Below are 26,888 nucleotides of genomic sequence, written 5' to 3' on the forward strand. Positions count from 1 at the left end.
CCTAGGGGACCCTGACCCCAGCAAGCTACCCAGGGGTCCACTTCTCTTTCTGGACTTGCAGTATAGGCCCCAGGGTGCCCCCTGGCCCTCCACCTAAGGGCCCCTGACCCCAGCAAGCTACCCAGTGGTCCACCGATGTCCCTGGACTTGCAGTATAGGCCCCAGGGTGCCCCCTGGCCCTCCTTCTAGGGGCCTCTGACCCCAGCAAGCTACCCAGGGGTCCACCGATGTCCCTGGACTTGCAGTATAGGCCCCAGGGTGCCCCCTGGCCCTCCACCTAGGGGCCTCTGACCCCAGCAAGCTACCCAGGAGTCCACCTCACTCCCTGGACTTGCAGTATAGGCCCCAGGGTGCCCCCTGGCCCTCAAACTAGGGGCCCCTGACCCCAGCAAGCTACCCAGGGGTCCACATCTCTCCCTGGACTTGCAGTGTAGGCCCCAGGGTGCCCCCTGGCCCTCCACCTAGGAGCCTATGACCCCAGCAAGCTACCCAGAAGTCCACCTCACTCCCTGGACTTGCAGTATAGGCCCCAGGGGAACCCCTGGCCCTCCACCTAGGGGCCTCTGACCCCAGCAAGCTACCCAGGGGTCCACCGATGTCCCTGGACTTGCAGTATAGGCCCCAGGGTGCCCCTTGGCCCTCCACTTAGGAGCCTATGACCCCAGCAAGCTACCCAGGGGTCCACCTCTCTTCCTGTACTTGCAGTGTAGCCCACAGGGTGCCCCCTGGCTTTCCACCTAGGGGACCCTGACCCCAGCAAGCTACCCAGTTGTCCACCTCCCTCCCTGGGCTTGCAGTATAGGCCTCAGGGTGCCCCCTGGCCTTTCACCTAGGGGCGCCTGACCCCAGCAAGCTACCCAGGGGTCCACCTCTCTCCCTGGACTTGCAGTGTAGGCCCCAGGGTGCCCCCTGGCCCTCCACCTAGGAGCCTATGACCCCAGTAAGCTACCCAGGGGTCCACCTCTCTTTCTGGACTTGCATTATAGCCCACAGGGTGACCCCTGGCCTTCCACCTAGGGGACCCTGACCCAGCAAGCTACCCAGGGGTCCACCTCCCTCCCTGGGCTTGCAGTTTAGGCCTCAGGGTGCCCCCTGGCCTTTCACCTAGGGGCGCCTGACCCCAGCAAGATACCCAGGGGTCCACCTCTCTTCCTGGACTTGCAATATAGGCCCCAGGGTGCCCCCTGGCCATCCACCTAGGGGCTCCAGACTTCAGCAAGCTACCCAGGGGTCAACCTCTCTTCCTGGACTTGCAGTATAGCCCACAGGCTGCCACCTGGCCCTCCACCTAGGGGCCCCTGACCCCAGCAAGCTACCCAGGGGTCCACCTCTCTTCCTGGACTTGCAGTATAGGCCCCAGTGTGCCCTCTCTCCCTCCACCTAGGGGACCCTGACCCCAGCAAGCTACCCAGGGGTCCACTTCTCTTCCTGGACTTGCAGTATAGGCCCCAGGGTGCCCCCTGGCCCTCCACCTAAGGGCCCCTGACCCCAGCAAGCTACCCAGTGGTCCACCGATGTCCCTGGACTTGCAGTATAGGCCCCAGGGTGCCCCCTGGCCCTCCTTCTAGGGGCCTCTGACCCCAGCAAGCTACCCAGGGGTCCACCGATGTCCCTGGACTTGCAGTATAGGCCCCAGAGTGCCCCCTGGCCCTCCACCTAGGGGCCTCTGACCCCAGCAAGCTACCAAGGGGTCCACCTACCTCCCTGAACTTGCAGTATAGGTCCCAGAGTGCCCCCTGGCCTTCCACCTAGGAGCCTATGACCCCAGTAAGCTACCCAGGGGTCCACCTCTCTTCCTGGACTTGCATTATAGCCCACAGGGTGACACCTGGCCTTCCACCTAGGGGACCCTGACCCCAGCAAGCTACCCAGGGGTCCACCTCCCTCCCTGGGCTTGCAGTATAGGCCTCAGGGTGCCCCCTGGCCTTTCACCTAGGTGCGCCTGACCCCAGCAAGATACCCAGGGGTCCACCTCTCTTCCTGGACTTGCAATATAGGCCCCAGGGTGCCCCCTGGCCATCCACCTAGGGGCTCCAGACTTCATCAAGCTACCCAGGGGTCAACCTCTCTTCCTGGACTTGCAGTATAGGCCCCAGGGTGCCCCCTGGCCCTCCACCTAGGGGCCTCTGACCCCAGCAAGCTACTTAGGGGACCACCGATGTCCCTGGACTTGCAGTATAGGCCACAGGATGCCCCCTGGCCCTCCACCTAGGGGCCTCTGACCCCAGCAAGCTACCCAGGAGTCCACCTCTCTCCCTGGACTTGCAGTATAGGCCCCAGGGGACCTTCTGGCCCTCAACATAGGGGTCTCTGACCTCAGCAAGCTACCCAGGGGTCCACTGATCTCCCTGGACTTGCAGTATAGGCCTCAGGGTGCCCCCTGGACCTCTACCTAGGGGCCCCTGACCCCAGCAAGCTACCCAGGGGTCCACCTCTCTTCCTGAACTTGCAGTATAGGCCCCAGGGTGCCCCCTGGCCCTCCACCTAGGAGCCTATGACCCCAGCAAGCTACCCAGAAGTCCACCTCACTCCCTGGACTTGCAGTATAGGCCCCAGGGGAACCCCTGGCCCTCCACCTAGGGGCCTCTGACCCCAGCAAGCTACTTAGGGGTCCACCGATGTCCCTGGACTTGCAGTATAGGCCACAGGATGCCCCCTGGCCCTCCACCTAGGGGCCTCTGACCCCAGCAAGCTACCCAGGGGTCCACCGATGTCCCTGGACTTGCAGTATAGGCCCCAGGGTGCCCTTTGGCCCTCCACCTAGGGGCCTCTGACCCCAGCAAGCTACCCCGGGGTCCACTACTCTTCCTGGACTTGCAGTATAGCCCACAGGGTGCCCCCTGGCCATCCACCTAGGGGACCCTGACCCCAGCAAGCTACCCAGGGGTCCACCTCCCTCCCTGGGCTTGCAGTATAGGCCTCAGGGTGCCCCCTGGCCCTTCACCCAGGGAAGCCTGACCCCAGCAAGCTACCCAGGGGTCCACCGATCTCCCTGGACTTGCAGTATAGGCCCCAGGGTGCCCCCTGGCCCTTCACCTAGGGGCCTCTGACCCCAGCAAGCTACCCAGGGGTCCACCTCTCTTCCTAGACTTGCAGTATAGGCCCCAGTGTGCCCCCTGGCCCTCCACCTAGTGGCTCCTGACTTCAGCAAGCTACCCAGGGGTCAACCTCTCTTCCTGGACTTGCAGTATAGCCCACAGGCTGCCACCTGGCCCTTCACCTAGGGGCCCCTAACCCCAGCAAGCTACCCAGGGGTCCACCTCTCTTCCTGGACTTGCAGTATAGGCCCCAGGGTGCCCCCTGGCCCTCCACTTAAGGGCCCCTGACCCCAGCAAGCTACCCAGGGGTCCACCGATGTCCCTGGACTTGCAGTATAGGCCCCAGGGTGCCCCCTGGCCCTCCACCTAGGAGCCTCTGACCCCAGCAAGCTACCCAGGGGTCCACCGATGTCCCTGGACTTGCAGTATAGGCCCCAGAGTGCCCCCTGGCCCTCCACCTAGGGGCCTCTGACACCAGCAAGCTACCCAGGGGTCCACCTACCTCCCTGAACTTGCAGTATAGGTCCCAGGGTGCCCCCTGGCCTTCTACCTAGGGGCCTCTGACCCCAGCAAGCTACCCAGGGGTCCACCTCTCTCCCTGGACTTGCAGTGTAGGCCCCAGGATGCCCCCTGGCCCTCCACCTAGGAGCCTATGACCCAGCAAGCTATCCAGGGGTCCACCTCTCTTCCTGGACTTGCAGTATAGCCCACAGGGTGCCCCCTGGCCCTCCACCTAGGGTACCCTTACCCCAGCAAGCTACCCTGGGGTCCACCTCTCTTCCTGGACTTGCAATATAGGCCCCAGGGTGCCCCCTGGCCCTCCACCTAGGGGCCTCTGACTCCAGCAAGCTACCCGGGGGTCCACCTACCTCCCTGGACTTGCAGTATAGGCCCCAGGGTGTCCCTTGGCATTCCACCTAGGAGTCTATGACCCCAGTAAGCTACCCAGGGGTCCACCTCTCTTTCTGGACTTGCATTATAGCCCACAGGGTGACCCCTGGCCTTCCACCTAGGGGACCCTGACCCAGCAAGCTACCCAGGGGTCCACCTCCCTCCCTGGGCTTGCAGTTTAGGCCTCAGGGTGCCCCCTGGCCTTTCACCTAGGGGCGCCTGACCCCAGCAAGATACCCAGGGGTCCACCTCTCTTCCTGGACTTGCAATATAGGCCCCAGGGTGCCCCCTGGCCATCCACCTAGGGGCTCCAGACTTCAGCAAGCTACCCAGGGGTCAACCTCTCTTCCTGGACTTGCAGTATAGCCCACAGGCTGCCACCTGGCCCTCCACCTAGGGGCCCCTGACCCCAGCAAGCTACCCAGGGGTCCACCTCTCTTCCTGGACTTGCAGTATAGGCCCCAGTGTGCCCTCTCTCCCTCCACCTAGGGGACCCTGACCCCAGCAAGCTACCCAGGGGTCCACTTCTCTTCCTGGACTTGCAGTATAGGCCCCAGGGTGCCCCCTGGCCCTCCACCTAAGGGCCCCTGACCCCAGCAAGCTACCCAGTGGTCCACCGATGTCCCTGGACTTGCAGTATAGGCCCCAGGGTGCCCCCTGGCCCTCCTTCTAGGGGCCTCTGACCCCAGCAAGCTACCCAGGGGTCCACCGATGTCCCTGGACTTGCAGTATAGGCCCCAGGGTGCCCCCTGGCCCTCCACCTAGGGACTTCTGAACCCAGCAAGCTACCCAGGAGTCCACCTCACTCCCTGGACTTGCAGTAAAGGCCCCAGGGTGCCCCCTGGCCCTCAAACTAGGGGCCCCTGACCCCAGCAAGATACCCAGGGGTCCACCTCTCTTCCTGGACTTGCAATATAGGCCCCAGGGTGCCCCCTGGCCATCCACCTAGGGGCTCCAGACTTCAGCAAGCTACCCAGGGGTCAACCTCTCTTCCTGGACTTGCAGTATAGCCCACAGGCTGCCACCTGGCCCTCCACCTAGGGGCCCCTGACCCCAGCAAGCTACCCAGGGGTCCACCTCTCTTCCTGGACTTGCAGTATAGGCCCCAGTGTGCCCTCTCTCCCTCCACCTAGGGGACCCTGACCCCAGCAAGCTACCCAGGGGTCCACTTCTCTTCCTGGACTTGCAGTATAGGCCCCAGGGTGCCCCCTGGCCCTCCACCTAAGGGCCCCTGACCCCAGCAAGCTACCCAGTGGTCCACCGATGTCCCTGGACTTGCAGTATAGGCCCCAGGGTGCCCCCTGGCCCTCCTTCTAGGGGCCTCTGACCCCAGCAAGCTACCCAGGGGTCCACCGATGTCCCTGGACTTGCAGTATAGGCCCCAGGGTGCCCCCTGGCCCTCCACCTAGGGGCCTCTGAACCCAGCAAGCTACCCAGGAGTCCACCTCACTCCCTGGACTTGCAGTAAAGGCCCCAGGGTGCCCCCTGGCCCTCAAACTAGGGGCCCCTGACCCCAGCAAGCTACCCAGGGGTCCACATCTCTCCCTGGACTTGCAGTGTAGGCCCCAGGGTGCCCCCTGGCCCTCCACCTAGGAGCCTATGACCCCAGCAAGCTACCAAGAAGTCCACCTCACTCCCTGGACTTGCAGTAAAGGCCCCAGGGGAACCCCTGGCCCTCCACCTAGGGGCCTCTGACCCCAGCAAGCTACCCAGGGGTCCACCGATGTCCCTGGACTTGCAGTATAGGCCCCAGGGTGCCCCTTGGCCCTCCACCTAGGGGCCTCTGACCCCAGCAAGCTACCCCGGGGTCCACCTCTCTTCCTGGACTTGCAGTATAGCCCACATGGTGCCCCCTGGCCATCCACCTAGGGCACCCTGACCCCAGCAAGCTACCCAGGGGTCCACCTCCCTCCCTGGGCTTGCAGTATAGGCCTCAGGGTGCCCCCTGGCCCTTCACCTAGGGAAGCCTGACCCCAGCAAGCTACCCAGGGGTCCACCGATCTCCCTGGACTTGCAGTATAGGCCCCAGGGTGCCCCCTGGCCCTTCACCTAGGGGCCTCTGACCCCAGCAAGCTACCCAGGGGTCCACCTCTCTTCCTAGACTTGCAGTATAGGCCCCAGTGTGCCCCCTGGCCCTCCACCTAGTGGCTCCTGACTTCAGCAAGCTACCCAGGGGTCAACCTCTCTTCCTGGACTTGCAGTATAGCCCACAGGCTGCCACCTGGCCCTCCACCTAGGGGCCCCTAACCCCAGCAAGCTACCCAGGGGTCCACCTCTATTCCTGGACTTGCAGTATAGTCCCCAGGGTGCCCCATGGTCCTCCACCTAAGGGCCCCTGACCCCAGCAAGCTACACAGTGGTCCACCGATTTCCCTGGACTTGCAGTATAGGCCCCAGGGTGCCCCCTGGCCCTCCACCTAGGGGCCTCTGACCCTAGCAAGCTACCCAGGGGTCCACCGATGTCCCAGGACTTGCAGTATAGGCCCCAGGGTGCCCCCTGGACCTCCACCTAGGGGCCTCTGACCCCAGCAAGCTACCCAGGAGTCCACCTCTCTTCCTGGACTTCCTGGACTTGCAGTATAGCCCACAGGGTGCCCCCTGGCCATCCACCTAGGGGACCCTGACCCCAGCAAGCTACCCAGGGGTCCACCTCCCTCCCTGGGCTTGCAGTATAGGCCTCAGGGTGCCCCCTGGCCCTTCACCTAGGGAAGCCTGACCCCAGCAAGCTACCCAGGGGTCCACCGATCTCCCTGGACTTGCAGTATAGGCCCCAGGGTGCCCCCTGGTCCTTCACCTAGGGGCCTCTGACCCCAGCAAGCTACCCAGGGGTCCACCTCTCTTCCTAGACTTGCAGTATAGGCCCCAGTGTGCCCCCTGGCCCTCCACCTAGTGGCTCCTGACTTCAGCAAGCTACCCAGGGGTCAACCTCTCTTCCTGGACTTGCAGTATAGCCCAAAGGCTGCTACCTGGCCCTCCACCTAGGGGCCCCTAACCCCAGCAAGCTACCCAGGGGTCCACCTCTCTTCGTGGACTTGCAGTATAGGCCCCAGGGTGCCCCCTGGCCCTCCACTTAAGGGCCCCTGACCCCAGCAAGCTACCCAGGGGTCCACCGATGTCCCTGGACTTGCAGTATAGGCCCCAGGGTGCCCCCTGGCCCTCCACCTAGGGGCCTCTGACCCCAGCAAGCTACCCAGGGGTCCACCGATGTCCCTGGACTTGCAGTAGAGGCCCCAGAGTGCCCCCTGGCCCTCCACCTAGGGGCCTCTGACCCCAGCAAGATACCCAGGGGTCCACCTACCTCCCTGAACTTGCAGTATAGGTCCCAGGGTGCCCCCTGGCCTTCCACCTAGGGGCCTCTGACCCCAGCAAGCTACCCTGGGGTCCACCTCTTTCCCTGGACTTGCAGTGTAGGCCCCAGGATGCCCCCTGGCCCTCCACCTAGGAGCCTATGACCCCAGCAAGCTACCCAGGGGTCCACCTCTCTTCCTGGACTTGCAGTATAGCCCACAGGGTGCCCCCTGGCCCTCCACCTAGGGGACCCTTACCCCAGCAAGCTACCCTGGGGTCCACCTCTCTTCCTGGACTTGCAATATAGGCCCCAGGGTGCCCCCTGGCCCTCCACCTAGGGGCCTCTGACTCCAGCAAGCTACCCAGGGGTCCACCTACCTCCCTGGACTTACAGTATAGGCCCCAGGGTGTCCCTTGGCCTTCCACCTAGGGTCCTCTGACCCCAGCAAGCTACCCAGGGGTCCACCTCTCTCCCTGGACTTGCAGTGTAGGCCCCAGGGTGCCCCCTGGCCCTCCACCTAGGAGCCTATGACCCCAGCAAGCTACCCAGGGGTCCACCTCTCTTCCTGGACTTGCATTATAGCCCACAGGGTGACACCTGGCCTTCCACCTAGGGGACCCTGACCCCAGCAAGCTACCCAGGGGTCCACCTCCCTCCCTGGGCTTGCAGTTTAGGCCTCAGGGTGCCCCCTGGCCTTTCACCTAGGGGCGCCTGACCCCAGCAAGATACCCAGGGGTCCACCTCTCTTCCTGGACTTGCAGTATAGGCCCCAGGGTGCCCCCTGGCCCTCCACCTAGGGGCCTCTGACCCCAGCAAACTACCCAGGAGTCCACCTCACTCCCTGGACTTGCAGTATAGGCCCCAGTGGACCTTCTGACCCTCAACATAGGGGTCTCTGACCTCAGCAAGCTACCCAGGGGTCCACTGATCTCCCTGGACTTGCAGTATAGGCCTCAGGGTGCCCGCTGGACCTCTACCTAGGGGCCCCTGACCCCAGCAAGCTACCCAGGGGTCCACATCTCTCCCTGGACTTGCAGTGTAGGCCCCAGGGTGCCCCCTGGCCCTCCACCTAGGAGCCTCTGACCCCAGCAAGCTACCCAGAAGTCCACCTCACTCCCTGAACTTGCAGTATAGGCCCCAGGGGAACCCCTGGCCCTCCACCTAGGGGCCTCTGACCCCAGCAAGCTACCCAGGGGTCCACCGATGTCCCTGTTCTTGCAGTATAGGGCCCAGGGTGCCCCTTGGCCCTCCACCTAGGGGCCTCTGACCCCAGCAAGCTACCCATGGGTCCACCTCTCTCCCTGGACTTGCAGTGTAGGCCCCAGGGTGCCCCCTGGCCTTCCACCTAGGAGCCTATGACCCCAGCAAGCTACCCAGGGGTCCACCTCTTTCCCTGGACTTGCAGTTTAGGTCCCAGGGTGCCCCCTGGCCCTCCACCTAGGAGCCTATGACCCCAGCAAGCTACCCAGGAGTCCACCTCTCTTCCTGGACTTCCTGGACTTGCAGTATAGCCCACAGGGTGCCCCCTGGCCTTCCACCTAGTTGACCCAGACCCCAGCAAGCTACCCAGGGGTCCACCTCCCTCCCTGGGCTTGCAGTATAGGCCTCAGGGTGCCCCCTGGCCTTTCACCTAGGGGCGCCTGACCCCAGCAAGATACCCAGGGGTCCACCTCTCTTCCTGGACTTTCTGGACTTGCAGTATAGCCCACAGGGTGCCCCCTGGCCTTCCACCTAGGGACCCAGACCCCAGCAAGCTACCCAGGGGTCCACCTCCCTCCCTGGGCTTGCAGTATAGGCCTCAGGGAGCCCCCTGGCCTTTCACCTAGGGGCGCCTGATCCCAGCAAGATACCCAGGGGTCCACCTCTCTTCCTGGACTTGCAGTATAGGCCCCAGTGTGCCCTCTCTCCCTCCACCTAGGGGACCCTGACTCCAGCAAGCTACCCAGGGGTCCACTTCTCTTCCTGGACTTGCAGTACAGGCCCCAGGGTGCCCCCTGGCCCTCCACCTAGGGGCGCCTGACCCCAGCAAGCTACCCAGTAGTCCACAGATGTCCCTGGACTTGCAGTATAGGCCCCAGGGTGCCCCCTTGTCCTCCTTCTAGGGGCACCTGACCCCAGCAAGCTACCCAGGGGTCCACCTCTCTTCCTGGACTTGCAGTATAGCCCACAGGGTGCCCCCTGGCCATCCACCTAGGGGACCCTGACCCCAGCAAGCTACCCAGGGGTCCTCCTCCCTCCCTGGGCTTGCAATATAGGCCTCAGGGTGCCCCCTGGCCCTTCACCTAGGGATCCCTGACCCCAGCAAGCTACCCAGGGGTCCACTGATCTCCCTGGACTTGCAGTATAGGCCCCAGGGTGCCCCTTGGCCTTCCACCTAGGGGCCTCTGACCCCAGCAAGCTACCCATGGGTCCACCTCTCTCCCTGGACTTGCAGTGTAGGCCCCAGGGTGCCCCCTGGCCCTCCACCTAGGAGCCTATGACCCCCGCAAGCTACCCAGGGGTCCACCTCTCTCCCTGGACTTGCAGTTTAGGTCCCAGGGTGCCCCCTGGCCCTCCACCTAGGAGCCTATGACCCCAGCAAGCTACCCAGGAGTCCACCTCTCTTCCTGGACTTCCTGGACTTGCAGTATAGCCCACAGGGTGCCCCCTGGCCTTCCACCTAGTTGACCCAGACCCCAGCAAGCTACCCAGGGGTCCACCTCCCTCCCTGGGCTTGCAGTATAGGCCTCAGGGTGCCCCCTGGCCTTTCACCTAGGGGCGCCTGACCCCAGCAAGATACCCAGGGGTCCACCTCTCTTCCTGGACTTTCTGGACTTGCAGTATAGCCCACAGGGTGCCCCCTGGCCTTCCACTTAGGGACCCAGACCCCAGCAAGCTACCCAGGGGTCCACCTCCCTCCCTGGGCTTGCAGTATAGGCCTCAGGGAGCCCCCTGGCCTTTCACCTAGGGGCGCCTGACCCCAGCAAGATACCCAGGGGTCCACCTCTCTTCCTGGACTTGCAGTATAGGGCCCAGTGTGCCCTCTCTCCCTCCACCTAGGGGACCCTGACTCCAGCAAGCTACCCAGGGGTCCACTTCTCTTCTTGGACTTGCAGTACAGGCCCCAGGGTGCCCCCTGGCCCTCCACATAGGGGCCCCTGACCCCAGCAAGCTACCCAGTGGTCCACCGATGTCCCTGGACTTGCAGTATAGGCCCCAGGATGCCCCCTGGTCCTCCTTCTAGGGGCACCTGACCCCAGCAAGCTACCCAGGGGTCCACCTCTCTCCCTGGACTTGCAGTGTAGGCCCCAGGATGCCCCCTGGCCCTCCACCTAGGAGCCTATGACCCCAGCAAGCTACCCAGGGGTCCACCTCTCTTCCTGGACTTGCAGTATAGCCCACAGGGTGCCCCCTGGCCCTCCACCTAGGGGACCCTTACCCCAGCAAGCTACCCTGGGGTCCACCTCTCTTCCTGGACTTGCAATATAGGCCCCAGGGTGCCCCCTGGCCCTCCACCTAGGGGCCTCTGACTCCAGCAAGCTACCCAGGGGTCCACCTACCTCCCTGGACTTACAGTATAGGCCCCAGGGTGTCCCTTGGCCTTCCACCTAGGGTCCTCTGACCCCAGCAAGCTACCCAGGGGTCCACCTCTCTCCCTGGACTTGCAGTGTAGGCCCCAGGGTGCCCCCTGGCCCTCCACCTAGGAGCCTCTGACCCCAGCAAGCTACCCAGAAGTCCACCTCATTCCCTGAACTTGCAGTATAGGCCCCAGGGGAACCCCTGGCCCTCCACCTAGGGGCCTCTGACCCCAGCAAGCTACCCAGGGGTCCACCGATGTCCCTGGACTTGCAGTATAGGCCCCAGGGTGCCCCTTGGCCCTCCACCTAGGGGCCTCTGACTCCAGCAAGCTAGCCAGGGGTCCACCTACCTCCCTGGACTTGCAGTATAGGCCCCAGGGTGCCCCTTGGCCTTCCACCTAGGGGCCTCTGACCCCAGCAAACTACCCAGGGGTCCACCTCTCTCCCTGGACTTGCAGTGTATGCCCCAGGGTGCCCCCTGGCCCTCCACCTAGGAGCCTATGACCCCAGCAAGCTACCCAGGGGTCCACCTCTCTCCCTGGACTTGCAGTGTAGGCCCCAGGGTGCCCCCTGGCCCTCCACCTAGGAGCCTATGACCCCAGCAAGCTACCCAGGAGTCCACCTCTCTTCCTGGACTTCCTGGACTTGCAGTATAGCCCACAGGGTGCCCCCTGGCCTTCCACCTAAGGGACCCAGACCCCAGCAAGCTACCCAGGGGTCCACCTCCCTCACTGGGCTTGCAGTATAGGCCTCAGGGTGCCCCCTGGCCTTTCACCTAGGGGCGCCTGACCCCAGCAAGATACCCAGGGGTCCACCTCTATTCCTGGACTTGCAATATAGGCCCCAGGGTGCCCCCTGGCCATCCACCTAGCGGCCTCTGACCCCAGCAAGCTACCCTGGGGTCCACCTCTCTCCCTGGACTTGCAGTGTAGGCCCCAGGATGCCCCCTGGCCCTCCACCTAGGAGCCTATGACCCCAGCAAGCTACCCAGGGGTCCACCTCTCTTCCTGGACTTGCAGTATAGCCCACAGGGTGCCCCCTGGCCCTCCACCTAGGGGACCCTTACCCCAGCAAGCTACCCTGGGGTCCACCTCTCTTCCTGGACTTGCAATATAGGCCCCAGGGTGCCCCCTGGCCCTCCACCTAGGGGCCTCTGACTCCAGCAAGCTACCCAGGGGTCCACCTACCTCCCTGGACTTACAGTATAGGCCCCAGGGTGTCCCTTGGCCTTCCACCTAGGGTCCTCTGACCCCAGCAAGCTACCCAGGGGTCCACCTCTCTCCCTGGACTTGCAGTGTAGGCCCCAGGGTGCCCCCTGGCCCTCCACCTAGGAGCCTCTGACCCCAGCAAGCTACCCAGAAGTCCATCTCACTCCCTGAACTTGCAGTATAGGCCCCAGGGGATCCCCTGGCCCTCCACCTAGGGGCCTCTGACCCCAGCAAGCTACCCAGGGGTCCACCGATGTCCCTGGACTTGCAGTATAGGCCCCAGGGTGCCCCTTGGCCCTCCACCTTGGGGCCTCTGACTCCAGCAAGCTAGCCAGGGGTCCACCTACCTCCCTGGACTTGCAGTATAGGCCCCAGGGTGCCCCTTGGCCTTCCACCTAGGGGCCTCTGACCCCAGCAAGCTACCCAGGGGTCCATCTCTCTCCCTGGACTTGCAGTGTAGGCCCCAGGGTGCCCCCTGGCCCTCCACCTAGGAGCCTATGACCCCAGCAAGCTACCCAGGGGTCCACCTCTCTCCCTGGACTTGCAGTGTAGGCCCCAGGGTGCCCCCTGGCCCTCCACCTAGGAGCCTATGACCCCAGCAAGCTACCCAGGAGTCCACCTCTCTTCCTGGACTTCCTGGACTTGCAGTATAGCCCACAGGGTGCCCCCTGGCCTTCCACCTAGGGGACCCAGACCCCAGCAAGCTACCCAGGGGTCCACCTCCCTCCCTGGGCTTGCAGTATAGGCCTCAGGGTGCCCCCTGGCCTTTCACCTAGGGGCGCCTGACCCCAGCAAGATACCCAGGGGTCCACCTCTCTTCCTGGACTTGCAATATAGGCCCCAGGGTGCCCCCTGGCCATCCACCTAGGGGCCCCTGACCCCACCAAGCTACCCAGGGGTCCACCTCTCTTCCTGGACTTGCAGTATAGCCCACAGGGTGACCCCTGGCCCTCCACCTAGGGGACCCTGACCCCAGCAAGCTACCCAGGGGTCAAACTCCCTCACTGGGCTTGCAGTATAGGCCCCAGGGTGCCCCCTGGCCCTCCATTTAGGGGCCTCTGACCCCCGCAAGCTACCCAGCGGTCCACCCATGTCCTTGGACTTGCAGTATTTGCCCCAGGGTGCCCCCTGGCCCTTCACCTAGGGGCCTCTGACCCCAGCAAGCTACCCAGGGGTCCACCGATGTCCCTGGACTTGCAGTATAGGCCCCAGAGTGCCCCCTGGCCCTCCACCTAGGGGCCTCTGACCCCAGCAAGCTACCCAGGGGTCCACCTACCTCCCTGAACTTGCAGTATAGGTCCCAGGGTGACCCCTGGCCTTCCACCTAGGGGCCTCTGACCCCAGCAAGCTACCCAGGGGTCCACCTCTCTCCCTGGACTTGCAGTGTAGGCCCCAGGATGCCCCCTGGCCCTCCACCTAGGAGCCTATGACCCCAGCAAGCTACCCAGGGGTCCACCTCTCTTCCTGGACTTGCAGTATAGCCCACAGGGTGCCCCCTGGCCCTCCACCTAGGGTACCCTTACCCCAGCAAGCTACCCTGGGGTCCACCTCTCTTTCTGGACTTGCAATATAGGCCCCAGGGTGCCCCCTGGCCCTCCACCTAGGGGCATCTGACTCCAGCAAGCTACCCAGGGGTCCACCTACCTCCCTGGACTTGCAGTATAGGCCCCAGGGTGTCCCTTGGCCTTCCACCTAGGGGCCTCTGACCCCAGCAAGCTACCCAGGGGTCCACCTCTCTCCCTGGACTTGCAGTGTAGGCCCCAGGGTGCCCCCTGGCCCTCCACCTAGGAGCCTATGACCCCAGTAAGCTACCCAGGGGTCCACCTCTCTTCCTGGACTTGCATTATACCCCACAGGGTGACCCCTGGCCTTCCACCTAGGGGACCCTGACCCCAGCAAGCTACCCAGGGGTCCACCTCCCTCCCTGGGCTTGCAGTTTAGGCCTCAGGGTGCCCCCTGGCCTTTCACCTAGGGGCGCCTGACCCCAGCAAGATACCCAGGGGTCCACCTCTCTTCCTGGACTTGCAATATAGGCCCCAGGGTGCCCCCTGGCCATCCACCTAGGGGCTCCAGACTTCAGCAAGCTACCCAGGGGTCAACCTCTCTTCCTGGACTTGCAGTATAGCCCACAGGCTGCCACCTGGCCCTCCACCTAGGGGCCCCTGACCCCAGCAAGCTACCCAGGGGTCCACCTCTCTTCCTGGACTTGCAGTATAGGCCCCAGTGTGCCCTCTCTCCCTCCACCTAGGGGACCCTGACCCCAGCAAGCTACCCAGGGGTCCACCTCTCTTCCTGGACTTGCATTATACCCCACAGGGTGACCCCTGGCCTTCCACCTAGGGGACCCTGACCCCAGCAAGCTACCCAGGGGTCCACTTCCCTCCCTGGGCTTGCAGTTTAGGCCTCAGGGTGCCCCCTGGCCCTCCACCTAGGAGCCTATGACCCCAGCAAGCTACCCAGGAGTCCACCTCTCTTCCTGGACTTCCTGGACTTGCAGTATAGCCCACAGGGTGCCCCCTGGCCTTCCACCTAGGGGACCCAGACCCCAGCAAGCTACCCAGGGGTCCACCTCCCTCCCTGGGCTTGCAGTATAGGCCTCAGGGTGCCCCCTGGCCTTTCACCTAGGGGCGCCTGACCCCAGCAAGCTACCCAGGGGTCCACCTCTCTTCCTAGACTTGCAGTATAGGCCCCAGGGTGCCCCCTGGCCCTCCACCTAAGGGCCCCTGACCCGGGCAAGCTACCCAGTGGTCCACCGATGTCCCTGGACTTGCAGTATAGGCCCCAGGGTGCCCCCTGGCCCTCCTTCTAGGGGCCTCTGACCCCAGCAAGCTACCCAGGGGTCCACCGATGTCCCTGGACTTGCAGTATAGGCCCCAGGGTGCCCCCTGGCCCTCCACCTAGTGGCCTCTGAACCCAGCAAGCTACCCAGGAGTCCACCTCACTCCCTGGACTTGCAGTATAGGCCCCAGGGTGCCCCCTGGCCCTCAAACTAGGGGCCCCTGACCCCAGCAAGCTACCCAGGGGTCCACATCTCTCCCTGGACTTGCAGTGTAGGCCCCAGGGTGCCCCCTGGCCCTCCACCTAGGAGCCTATGACCCCAGCAAGCTACCCAGAAGTCCACCTCACTCCCTGGACTTGCAGTATAGGCCCCAGGGGAACCCCTGGCTCTCCACCTAGGGGCCTCTGACCCCAGCAAGCTACCCAGGGGTCCACCGATGTCCCTGGACTTGCAGTATAGGCCCCAGGGTGCCCCTTGGCCCTCCACCTAGGGGCCTCTGACCCCAGCAAGCTACCCCGGGGTCCAACTCTCTTCCTGGACTTGCAGTATAGCCCACATGGTGCCCCCTGGCCATCCACCTAGGGGACCCTGACCCCAGCAAGCTACCCAGGGGTCCACCTCCCTCCCTGAGCTTGCAGTATAGGCCTCAGGGTGCACCCCTGGCCCTTCACCTAGGGAAGCCTGACCCCAGCAAGCTACCCAGGGGTCCACCGATCTCCCTGGACTTGCAGTATAGGCCCCAGGGTGCCCCCTGGCCCTTCACCTAGGGGCCTCTGACCCCAGCAAGCTATCCAGGGGTCCACCTCTCTTCCTAGACTTGCAGTATAGGCCCCAGTGTGCCCCCTGGCCCTCCACCTAGTGGCTCCTGACTTCAGCAAGCTACCCAGGGGTCAACCTCTCTTCCTGGACTTGCAGTAAAGCCCACAGGCTGCCACCTGGCCCTCCACCTAGGGGCCCCTAACCCCAGCAAGCTACCCAGGGGTCCACCTCTATTCCTGGACTTGCAGTATAGTCCCCAGGGTGCCCCCTGGCCCTCCACCTAGGGGCCTCTGACCCTAGCAAGCTACCCAGGGGTCCACCGATGTCCCTGGACTTGCAGTATAGGCCCCAGGGTGCCCCCTGGCCTTCCACCTAGGGGCCTCTGACCCCAGCAAGCTACCTAGGAGTCCACCTCTCTTCCTGGACTACCTGGACTTGCAGTATAGCCCACAGGGTGCCCCCTGGCCATCCACCTAGGGGACCCTGACCCCAGCAAGCTACCCAGGGGTCCTCCTCCCTCCCTGGGCTTGCAATATAGGCCTCAGGGTGCCCCCTGGCCCTTCACCTAGGGATGCCTGACCCCAGCAAGCTACCCAGGGGTCCACTGATCTCCCTGGACTTGCAGTATAGGCCCCAGGGTGCCCCCTGGCACTTCACCTAGGGGCCTCTGACCCCAGCAAGCTACCCAGGGGTCCACCTCTCTTTCTAGACTTGCAGTATAGGCCACAGTGTGCCCCCTGGCCCTCCACCTAGTGGCTCCTGACTTCAGCAAGCTACCCAGGGGTCAACCTCTCTTCCTGGACTTGCAGTATAGCCCACAGGCTGCCACCTGGCCCTCCACCTAGGGGCCCCTGACCCCAGCAAGCTACCCAGGGGTCCACCTCTCTTCCTGGACTTGCAGTATAGGCCCCAGTGTGCCCTCTCTCCCTCCACCTAGGGGACCCTGACCCCAGCAAGCTACCCAGGGGTCCACTTCTCTTCCTGGACTTGCAGTATAGGCCCCAGGGTGCCCCCTGGCCCTCCACCTAAGGGCCCCTGACCCCAGCAAGCTACCCAGTGGTCCACCGATGTCCCTGGACTTGCAGTATAGACCCCAGGGGAACCCCTGGCCCTCCACCTAGGGGCCTCTGGCCCCAGCAAGCTACCCAGGGGTCCACCGATGTCCCTGGGCTTGCAGTATAGGCCCCAGGGTGCCCCTTGGCCCTCCACTTTGGAGCCTATGACCCCAGCAAGCTACCCAGGGGTCCACCTCTCTTCCTGTACTTGCAGTGTAGCCCACAGGGTGCCCCCTGGCTTTCCACCTAGGGGACCCTGACCCCAGCAAGCTACCCAGTTGTCCACCTCCCTCCTTGGGCTTGCAGTATAGGCCTCAGGGTGCCCCATGGCCTTTCACCTAGGGGCGCCTGACCCCAGCAAGCTACCCAGGGGTCCACCTCTCTTCCTGGACTTGCAATATAGGCCCCAGGGTGCCCCCTGGCCATCCACCTAATGGCCCCTGACCCCACCAAGCTACCCAGGGGTCCACCTCTTTTCCTGGATTTGCAGTATAGCCCAAAGGGTGACCCCTGGCCCTCCACCTAGGGGACCCTGACCCCAGCAAGCTACCCAGGGGTCCACCTCCCTCCCTGGGCTTGCAGTATATGCCACAGGGTGCCCCCTGGCCCTCCACTTAAGGGCCTCTGACCCCCACAAGCTACCCAGGGGTCCACCTCTCTCCCTGGATTTGCAGTGTAGGCCCCAGGGTGCCCCTTGGACCTCCACCTAGGAGCCTATGAGCCCAGCAAGCTACCCAGGAGTCCACCTCACTCCCTGGACTTGCAGTATAGGCCCCAGGGTGCCCCCTGGCCCTTCACATAGGGGCCTCTGACCCCAGCAAGCTACCCAGGGGTCCACCTCTGTTCCTGGACTTGCAGTATAGGCCCCAGTGTGCCCCCTGGCCCTCCACCTAGGGGCTCCTGACTTCAGCAAGCTACCCAGGGGTCAACCTCTCTTCCTGGACTTGCAGTATAGCCCACAGGCTGCCACCTGGCCCTCCACCTAGGGGCCCCTGACCCCAGCAAGCTACCCAGGGGTCCACCTCTCTTCCTGGACTTGGAGTATAGGCCCCAGTGTGCCCTCTCTCCCTCCACCTAGGGGACCCTGACCCCAGCAAGCTACCCAGGGGTCCACTTCTCTCCCTGGACTTGCAGTACAGGCCCCAGGGTGCCCCCTGGCCCTCCACCTAAGGGCCCCTGACCCCAGCAAGCTATCCAGTGGTCCACCGATGTCCCTGGACTTGCAGTATAGGCCCCAGGGTGCCCCCTGGCCCTCCACCTAGGGGCCTCTGACCCTAGCAAGCTACCCAGGAGTCCACCTCACTCCCTGGACTTGCGATTTAGGCCCCAGGGTGCCCCCTGGCCCTCAAACTAGGGGCCCCTGACCCCAGCAAGCTACCCAGGGGTCCACATCTCTCCCTGGACTTGCAGTGTAGGCCCCAGGGTGCCCCCTGGCCCTCCACCTAGGAGCCTCTGACCCCAGCAAGCTACCCAGAAGTCCACCTCACTCCCTGGACTTGCAGTATAGGCCCCAGGGGAACCCCTGGCCCTCCACCTAGGGGCCTCTGACCCCAGCAAGCTACCCAGGGGTCCACCGATGTCCCTGGACTTGCAGTATAGGCCCCAGGGTGCCCTTTAGCCCTCCACCTAGGGGCCTCTGACCCCAGCAAGCTACCCCGGGGTCCACCTCTCTTCCTGGACTTGCAGTATAGCCCACAGGGTGCCCCCTGGCCATCCACCTAGGGGACCCTGACCCCAGCAAGCTACCCAGGGGTCCACCTCCCTCCCTGGGCTTGCAGTATAGGCCTCAGGGTGCCCCCTGGCCCTTCACCTAGGGAAGCCTGACCCCAGCAAGCTACCCAGGGGTCCACCGATCTCCCTGGACTTGCAGTATAGGCCCCAGGGTGCCCCCTGGCCCTTCACCTAGGGGCCTCTGACCCCAGCAAGCTACCCAGGGGTCCACCTCTCTTCCTAGACTTGCAGTATAGGCCCCAGTGTGCCCCCTGGCCCTCCACCTAGTGGCTCCTGACTTCAGCAAGCTACCCAGGGGTCAACCTCTCTTCCTGGACTTGCAGTATAGCCCACAGGCTGCCACCTGGCCCTCCACCTAGGGGCCCCTAACCCCAGCAAGCTACCCAGGGGTCCACCTCTCTTCCTGGACTTGCAGTATAGGCCCCAGGGTGCCCCCTGGCCCTCCACTTAAGGGCCCCTGACCCCAGCAAGCTACCCAGGGGTCCACCGATGTCCCTGGACTTGCAGTATAGGCCCCAGGGTGCCCCCTGGCCCTCCACCTAGGGGCCTCTGACCCCAGCAAGCTACCCAGGGGTCCACCGATGTCCCTGGACTTGCAGTATAGGCCCCAGAGTGCCCCCTGGCCCTCCACCTAGGGGCCTCTGACCCCAGCAAGCTACCCAGGGGTCCACCTACCTCCCTGAACTTGCAGTATAGGTCCCAGGGTGCCCCCTGGCCCTTCACCTAGGGAAGCCTGACCCCAGCAAGCTACCCAGGGGTCCACCGATCTCCCTGGACTTGCAGTATAGGCCCCAGGGTGCCCCCTGGCCCTTCACCTAGGGGCCTCTGACCCCAGCAAGCTACCCAGGGGTCCACCTCTCTTCCTAGACTTGCAGTATAGGCCCCAGTGTGCCCCCTGGCCCTCCACCTAGTGGCTCCTGACTTCAGCAAGCTACCCAGGGGTCAACCTCTCTTCCTGGACTTGCAGTATAGCCCACAGGCTGCCACCTGGCCCTCCACCTAGAGGCCCCTAACCCCAGCAAGCTACCCAGGGGTCCACCTCTCTTCCTGGACTTGCAGTATAGGCCCCAGGGTGCCCCCTGGCCCTCCACTTAAGGGCCCCTGACCCCAGCAAGCTACCCAGGGGTCCACCGATGTCCCTGGACTTGCAGTATAGGCCCCAGGGTGCCCCCTGGCCCTCCACCTAGGGGCCTCTGACCCCAGCAAGCTACCCAGGGGTCCACCGATGTCCCTGGACTTGCAGTATAGGCCCCAGAGTGCCCCCTGGCCCTCCACCTAGGGGCCTCTGACCCCAGCAAGCTACCCAGGGGTCCACCTACCTCCCTGAACTTGCAGTATAGGTCCCAGGGTGCCCCCTGGCCTTCCACCTAGGGGCCTCTGACCCCAGCAAGCTACCCAGGGGTCCACCTCTCTCCCTGGACTTGCAGTGTAGGCCCCAGGATGCCCCCTGGCCTTCCACCTAGGAGCCTATGACCCCAGCAAGCTACCCAGGGGTCCACCTCTCTTCCTGGACTTGCAGTATAGCCCACAGGGTGCCCCCTGGCCCTCCACCTAGGGTACCCTTACCCCAGCAAGCTACCCTGGGGTCCACCTCTCTTCCTGGACTTGCAATATAGGCCCCAGGGTGCCCCCTGGCCCTCCACCTAGGGGCCTCTGACTCCAGCAAGCTACCCAGGGGTCCACCTACCTCCCTGGACTTGCAGTATAGGCCCCAGGGTGCCCCTTGGCCCTCCACCTAGGGGCCTCTGACCCCAGCAAGCTACCCCGGGGTCCACCTCTCTTCCTGGACTTGCAGTATAGCCCACATGGTGCCCCCTGGCCATCCACCTAGGGGACCCTGACCCCAGCAAGCTACCCAGGGGTCCACCTCCCTCCCTGGGCTTGCAGTATAGGCCTCAGGGTGCCCCCTGGCCCTTCACCTAGGGAAGCCTGACCCCAGCAAGCTACCCAGGGGTCCACCTCTCTCCCTGGACTTGCAGTGTAGGCCCCAGGGTGCCCCCTGGCCCTCCACCTAGGAGCCTATGACCCCAGCAAGCTACCCAGGGGTCCACCTCTCTCCCTGGACTTGCAGTGTAGGCCCCAGGGTGCCCCCTGGCCCTCCACCTAGGAGCCTATGACCCCAGCAAGCTACCCAGGAGTCCACCTCTCTTCCTGGACTTCCTGGACTTGCAGTATAGCCCACAGGGTGCCCCCTGGCCTTCCACCTAGGGGACCCAGACCCCAGCAAGCTACCCAGGGGTCCACCTCCCTCCCTGTGCTTGCAGTATAGGCCCCAGGGTGCCCCCTGGCCCTTCACCTAGGGGCCTCTGACCCCAGCAAGCTACCCAGGGGTCCACCTCTCTTCCTAGACTTGCAGTATAGGCCCCAGTGTGCCCCCTGGCCCTCCACCTAGTGGCTCCTGACTTCAGCAAGCTACCCAGGGGTCAACCTCTCTTCCTGGACTTGCAGTATAGCCCACAGGCTGCCACCTGGCCCTCCACCTAGGGGCCCCTGACCCCAGCAAGCTACCCAGGGGTCCACCTCTCTTCCTGGACTTGCAGTATAGGCCCCAGTGTGCCCTCTCTCCCTCCACCTAGGGGACCCTGACCCCAGCAAGCTACCCAGGGGTCCACTTCTCTTCCTGGACTTGCAGTATAGGCCCCAGGGTGCCCCCTGGCCCTCCACCTAAGGGCCCCTGACCCCAGCAAGCTACCCAGTGGTCCACCGATGTCCCTGGACTTGCAGTATAGGCCCCAGGGTGCCCCGTGGCCCTCTTTCTAGGGGCCTCTGACCCCAGCCAGCTACCCAGGGGTCCACCGATGTCCCTGGACTTGCAGTATAGGCCCCAGGGTGCCCCCTGGCCCTCCACCTAGGGGCCTCTGACCCCAGCAAGCTACCCAGGAGTCCACCTCACTCCCTGGACTTGCAGTATAGGCCCCAGGGTGTCCCCTGGCCCTCAAACTAGGGGCCCCTGACCCCAGCAAGCTACCCAGGGGTCCACATCTCTCCCTGGACTTGCAGTGTAGGCCACAGGGTGCCCCCTGGCCCTCCACCTAGGAGCCTATGACCCCAGCAAGCTACCCAGAAGTCCACCTCACTCCCTGGACTTGCAGTATAGGCCCCAGGGGAACCCCTGGCCCTCCACCTAGGGGCCTCTGACCCCAGCAAGCTACCCAGGGGTCCACCGATGTCCCCGGACTTGCAGTATAGGCCCCAGGGTGCCCCTTGGCCCTCCACTTAGGAGCCTATGACCCCAGCAAGCTACCCAGGGGTCCACCTCTCTTCCTGTACTTGCAGTGTAGCCCACAGGGTGCCCCCTGGCTTTCCACCTAGGGGACCCTGACCCCAGCAAGCTACCCAGTTGTCCACCTCCCTCCCTGGGCTTGCAGTATAGGCCTCAGGGTGCCCCCTGGCCTTTCACCTAGGGGCGACTGACCCCAGCAAGCTACCCAGGGGTCCACTTCTCTTCCTGGACTTGCAATATAGGCCCCAGGGTGCCCCCTCGCCATCCACCTAATGGCCCCTGACCCCACCAAGCTACCCAGGGGTCCACCTCTTTTCCTGGATTTGCAGTATAGCCCAAAGGGTGACCCCTGGCCCTCCACCTTGGGGACCCTGACCCCAGCAAGCTACCCAGGGGTCCACCTCCCTCCCTGGGCTTGCAGTATATGCCCCAGGGTGCCCCCTGGCCCTCCACTTAAGGGCCTCTGACCCCCACAAGCTACCCAGGGGTCCACCTCTCTCCCTGGACTTGCAGTTTAGGCCCCAGGGTGCCCCCTGGCCATCCACCTAGGGGCTCCAGACTTCAGCAAGCTACCCAGGGGTCCACCTCCCTCCCTGGGCTTGCAGTATAGGCCTCAGGGTGCCCCCTGGCCTTTCACCTAGGTGCGCCTGACCCCAGCAAGATACCCAGGGGTCCACCTCTCTTCCTGGACTTGCAATATAGGCCCCAGGGTGCCCCCTGGCCATCCACCTAGGGGCTCCAGACTTCAGCAAGCTACCCAGGGGTCAACCTCTCTTCCTGGACTTGCAATATAGGCCCCAGGGTGCCCCCTGGCCCTCCACCTAGGGGCCTCTGACCCCAGCAAGCTACTTAGGGGTCCACCGATGTCCCTGGACTTGCAGTATAGGCCACAGGATGCCCCCTGGCCCTCCACCTAGGGGCCTCTGACCCCAGCAAGCTACCCAGGAGTCCACCTCTCTCCCTGGACTTGCAGTATAGGCCCCAGGGGACCTTCTGGCCCTCAACATAGGGGTCTCTGACCTCAGCAAGCTACCCAGGGGTCCACTGATCTCCCTGGACTTGCAGTATAGGCCTCAGGGTGCCCCCTGGACCTCTACCTAGGGGCCCCTGACCCCAGCAAGCTACCCAGGGGTCCACCTCTCTTCCTGGACTTGCAGTATAGGCCCCAGGGTGCCCCCTGGCCCTCCACCTAGGAGCCTATGACCCCAGCAAGCTACCCAGAAGTCCACCTCACTCCCTGGACTTGCAGTATAGGCCCCAGGGGAACCCCTGGCCCTTCACCTAGGGGCCTCTGACCCCAGCAAGCTACCCAGGGGTCCACCGATGTCCCTGGACTTGCAGTATAGGCCCCAGGGTGCCCTTTGGCCCTCCACCTAGGGGCCTCTGACCCCAGCAAGCTACCCCGAGGTCCACTACTCTTCCTAGACTTGCAGTATAGGCCCCAGTGTGCCCCCTGGCCCTCCACCTAGTGGCTCCTGACTTCAGCAAGCTACCCAGGGGTCAACCTCTCTTCCTGGACTTGCAGTATAGCCCACAGGCTGCCACCTGGCCCTCCACCTAGGGGCCCCTAACCACAGCAAGCTACCCAGGGGTCCACCTCTCTTCCTGGACTTGCAGTATAGGCCCCAGGGTGCCCCCTGGCCCTCCACTTAAGGGCCCCTGACCCCAGCAAGCTACCCAGGGGTCCACCGATGTCCCTGGACTTGCAGTATAGGCCCCAGGGTGCCCCCTGGCCCTTCACCTAGGGGCCTCTGACCCCAGCAAGCTACCCAGGGGTCCACCGATGTCCCTGGACTTGCAGTATAGGCCCCAGAGTGCCCCCTGGCCCTCCACCTAGGAGCCTCTGACACCAGCAAGCTACCCAGGGGTCCACCTACCTCCCTGAACTTGCAGTATAGGTCCCAGGGTGCCCCCTGGCCTTCTACCTAGGGGCCTCTGACCCCAGCAAGCTACCCAGGGGTCCACCTCTCTCCCTGGACTTGCAGTGTAGGCCCCAGGATGCCCCCTGGCCCTCCACATAGGAGCCTATGACCCAGCAAGCTACCCAGGGGTCCACCTCTCTTCCTGGACTTGCAGTATAGCCCACAGGGTGCCCCTTGCCCCTCCACCTAGGGTACCCTTACCCCAGCAAGCTACCCTGGGGTCCACCTCTCTTCCTGGACTTGCAATATAGGCCCCAGGGTGCCCCCTGGCCCTCCACCTATGGGCCTCTGACTCCAGCAAGCTACCCGGGGGTCCACCTACCTCCCTGGACTTGCAGTATAGGCCCCAGGGTGTCCCTTGGCATTCCACCTAGGGGCCTCTGACCCCAGCAAGCTACCCAGGGGTCCACCTCTCTCCCTGGACTTGCAGTGTAGGCCCCAGGGTGCCCCCTGGCCCTCCACCTAGGAGCCTATGACCCCAGTAAGCTACCCAGGGGTCCACCTCTCTTTCTGGACTTGCATTATAGCCCACAGGGTGACCCCTGGCCTTCCACCTAGGGGACCCTGACCCAGCAAGCTACCCAGGGGTCCACCTCCCTCCCTGGGCTTGCAGTTTAGGCCTCAGGGTGCCCCCTGGCCTTTCACCTAGGGGCGCCTGACCCCAGCAAGATACCCAGGGGTCCACCTCTCTTCCTGGACTTGCAATATAGGCCCCAGGGTGCCCCCTGGCCATCCACCTAGGGGCTCCAGACTTCAGCAAGCTACCCAGGGGTCAACCTCTCTTCCTGGACTTGCAGTATAGCCCACAGGCTGCCACCTGGCCCTCCACCTAGGGGCCCCTGACCCCAGCAAGCTACCCAGGGGTCCACCTCTCTTCCTGGACTTGCAGTATAGGCCCCAGTGTGCCCTCTCTCCCTCCACCTAGGGGACCCTGACCCCAGCAAGCTACCCAGGGGTCCACTTCTCTTCCTGGACTTGCAGTATAGGCCCCAGGGTGCCCCCTGGCCCTCCACCTAAGGGCCCCTGACCCCAGCAAGCTACCCAGTGGTCCACCGATGTCCCTGGACTTGCAGTATAGGCCCCAGGGTGCCCCCTGGCCCTCCTTCTAGGGGCCTCTGACCCCAGCAAGCTACCCAGGGGTCCACCGATGTCCCTGGACTTGCAGTATAGGCCCCAGAGTGCCCCCTGGCCCTCCACCTAGGGGCCTCTGACCCCAGCAAGCTACCAAGGGGTCCACCTACCTCCCTGAACTTGCAGTATAGGTCCCAGAGTGCCCCCTGGCCTTCCACCTAGGGGCCTCTGACCCCAGCAAGCTACCCTGGGGTCCACCTCTCTCCCTGGACTTGCAGTGTAGGCCCCAGGATGCCCCCTGGCCCTCCACCTAGGAGCCTATGACCCCAGCAAGCTACCCAGGGGTCCACCTCTCTTCCTGGACTTGCAGTATAGCCCACAGGGTGCCCCCTGGCCATCCACCTAGGGGACCCTGACCCCAGCAAGCTACCCAGGGGTCCTCCTCCCTCCCTGGGCTTGCAATATAGGCCTCAGGGTGCCCCCTGGCCCTTCACCTAGGGATGCCTGACCCCAGCAAGCTACCCAGGGGTCCACTGATTTCCCTGGACTTGCAGTATAGGCCCCAGGGTGCCCCCTGGCACTTCACCTAGGGGCCTCTGACCCCAGCAAGCTACCCAGGGGTCCACCTCTCTTCCTAGACTTGCAGTATAGGCCCCAGTGTGCCCCCTGGCCCTCCACCTAGTGGCTCCTGACTTCAGCAAGCTACCCAGGGGTCAACATCTCTTCCTGGACTTGCAGTATAGCCCACAGGCTGCCACCTGGCCCTCCACCTAGGGGCCCCTGACCCCAGCAAGCTACCCAGGGGTCCACCTCTCTTCCTGGACTTGCAGTATAGGCCCCAGTGTGCCCTCTCTCCCTCCACCTAGGGGACCCTGACCCCAGCAAGCTACCCAGGGCTCCACTTCTCTTCCTGGACTTGCAGTATAGGCCCCAGGGTAACCCCTGGCCCTCCACCTAAGGGCCCCTGACCCCAGCAAGCTACCCAGTGGTCCACCGATGTCCCTGGACTTGCAGTATAGGCCCCAGGGTGCCCCCTGGCCCTCCTTCTAGGGGCCTCTGACCCCAGCAAGTTACCCAGGGGTCCACCGATGTCCCTGGACTTGCAGTATAGGCCCCAGGGTGCCCCCTGGCCCTCCACCTAGGGGCCTCTGACCCCAGCAAGCTACCCAGGAGTCCACCTCACTCCCTGGACTTGCAGTATAGGCCCCAGGGTGCCCCCTGGCCCTCAAACTAGGGGCCCATGACCCCAGCAAGCTACCCAGGGGTCCACATCTCTCCCTGAACTTGCAGTTTAGGCCCCAGGGTGCCCCCTGGCCCTCCACCTAGGAGCCTATGACCCCAGCAAGCTACCCAGAAGTCCACCTCACTCCCTGGACTTGCAGTATAGGCCCCAGGGGAACCCCTGGCCCTCCACCTAGGGGCCTCTGGCCCCAGCAAGCTACCCAGGGGTCCACCGATGTCCCTGGGCTTGCAGTACAGGCCCCAGGGTGCCCCTTGGCCCTCCACTTTGGAGCCTATGACCCCAGCAAGCTACCCAGGGGTCCACCTCTCTTCCTGTACTTGCAGTGTAGCCCACAGGGTGCCCCCTGGCTTTCCAACTAGGGGACCCTGACCCCAGCAAGCTACCCAGTTGTCCACCTCCCTCCCTGGGCTTGCAGTATAGGCCTCAGGGTGCCCCCTGGCCTTTCACATAGGGGCGCCTGACCCCAGCAAGCTACCCAGGGGTCCACCTCTTTTCCTGGACTTGCAATATAGGCCCCAGGGTGCCCCCTGGCCATCCACCTAATGGCCCCTGACCCCACCAAGCTACCCAGGGGTCCACCTCTTTTCCTGGATTTGCAGTATAGCCCAAAGGGTGACCCCTGGCCCTCCACCTAGGGGACCCTGACCCCAGCAAGCTACCCTGGGGTCCACCTCCCTCCCTGGGCTTGCAGTATATGCCCCAGGGTGCCCCCTGGCCCTCCACTTAAGGGCCTCTGAAACCCACAAGCTACCCAGGGGTCCACCTCTCTCCCTGGATTTGCAGTGTAGGCCCCAGGGTGCCCCTTGGACCTCCACCTAGGAGCCTATGAGCCCAGCAAGCTACCCAGGAGTCCACATCACTCCCTGGACTTGCAGTATAGGCCCCAGGGTGCCCCCTGGCCCTTCACATAGGGGCCTCTGACCCCAGCAAGCTACCCAGGGGTCCACCTCTGTTCCTGGACTTGCAGTATAGGCCCCAGTGTGCCCCCTGGCCCTCCACCTAGGGGCTCCTGATTTCAGCAAGCTACCCAGGGGTCAACCTCTCTCCCTGGACTTGCAATACAGGCCCCAGGGTGCCCCCTGGCCCTCCACCTAAGGGCCCCTGACCCCAGCAAGCTACCCA

This window comes from Danio rerio, chromosome 3, assembly GCF_049306965.1.
Source record: "Danio rerio strain Tuebingen ecotype United States chromosome 3, GRCz12tu, whole genome shotgun sequence".
NCBI classification, from domain to species: domain Eukaryota; kingdom Metazoa; phylum Chordata; class Actinopteri; order Cypriniformes; family Danionidae; genus Danio; species Danio rerio.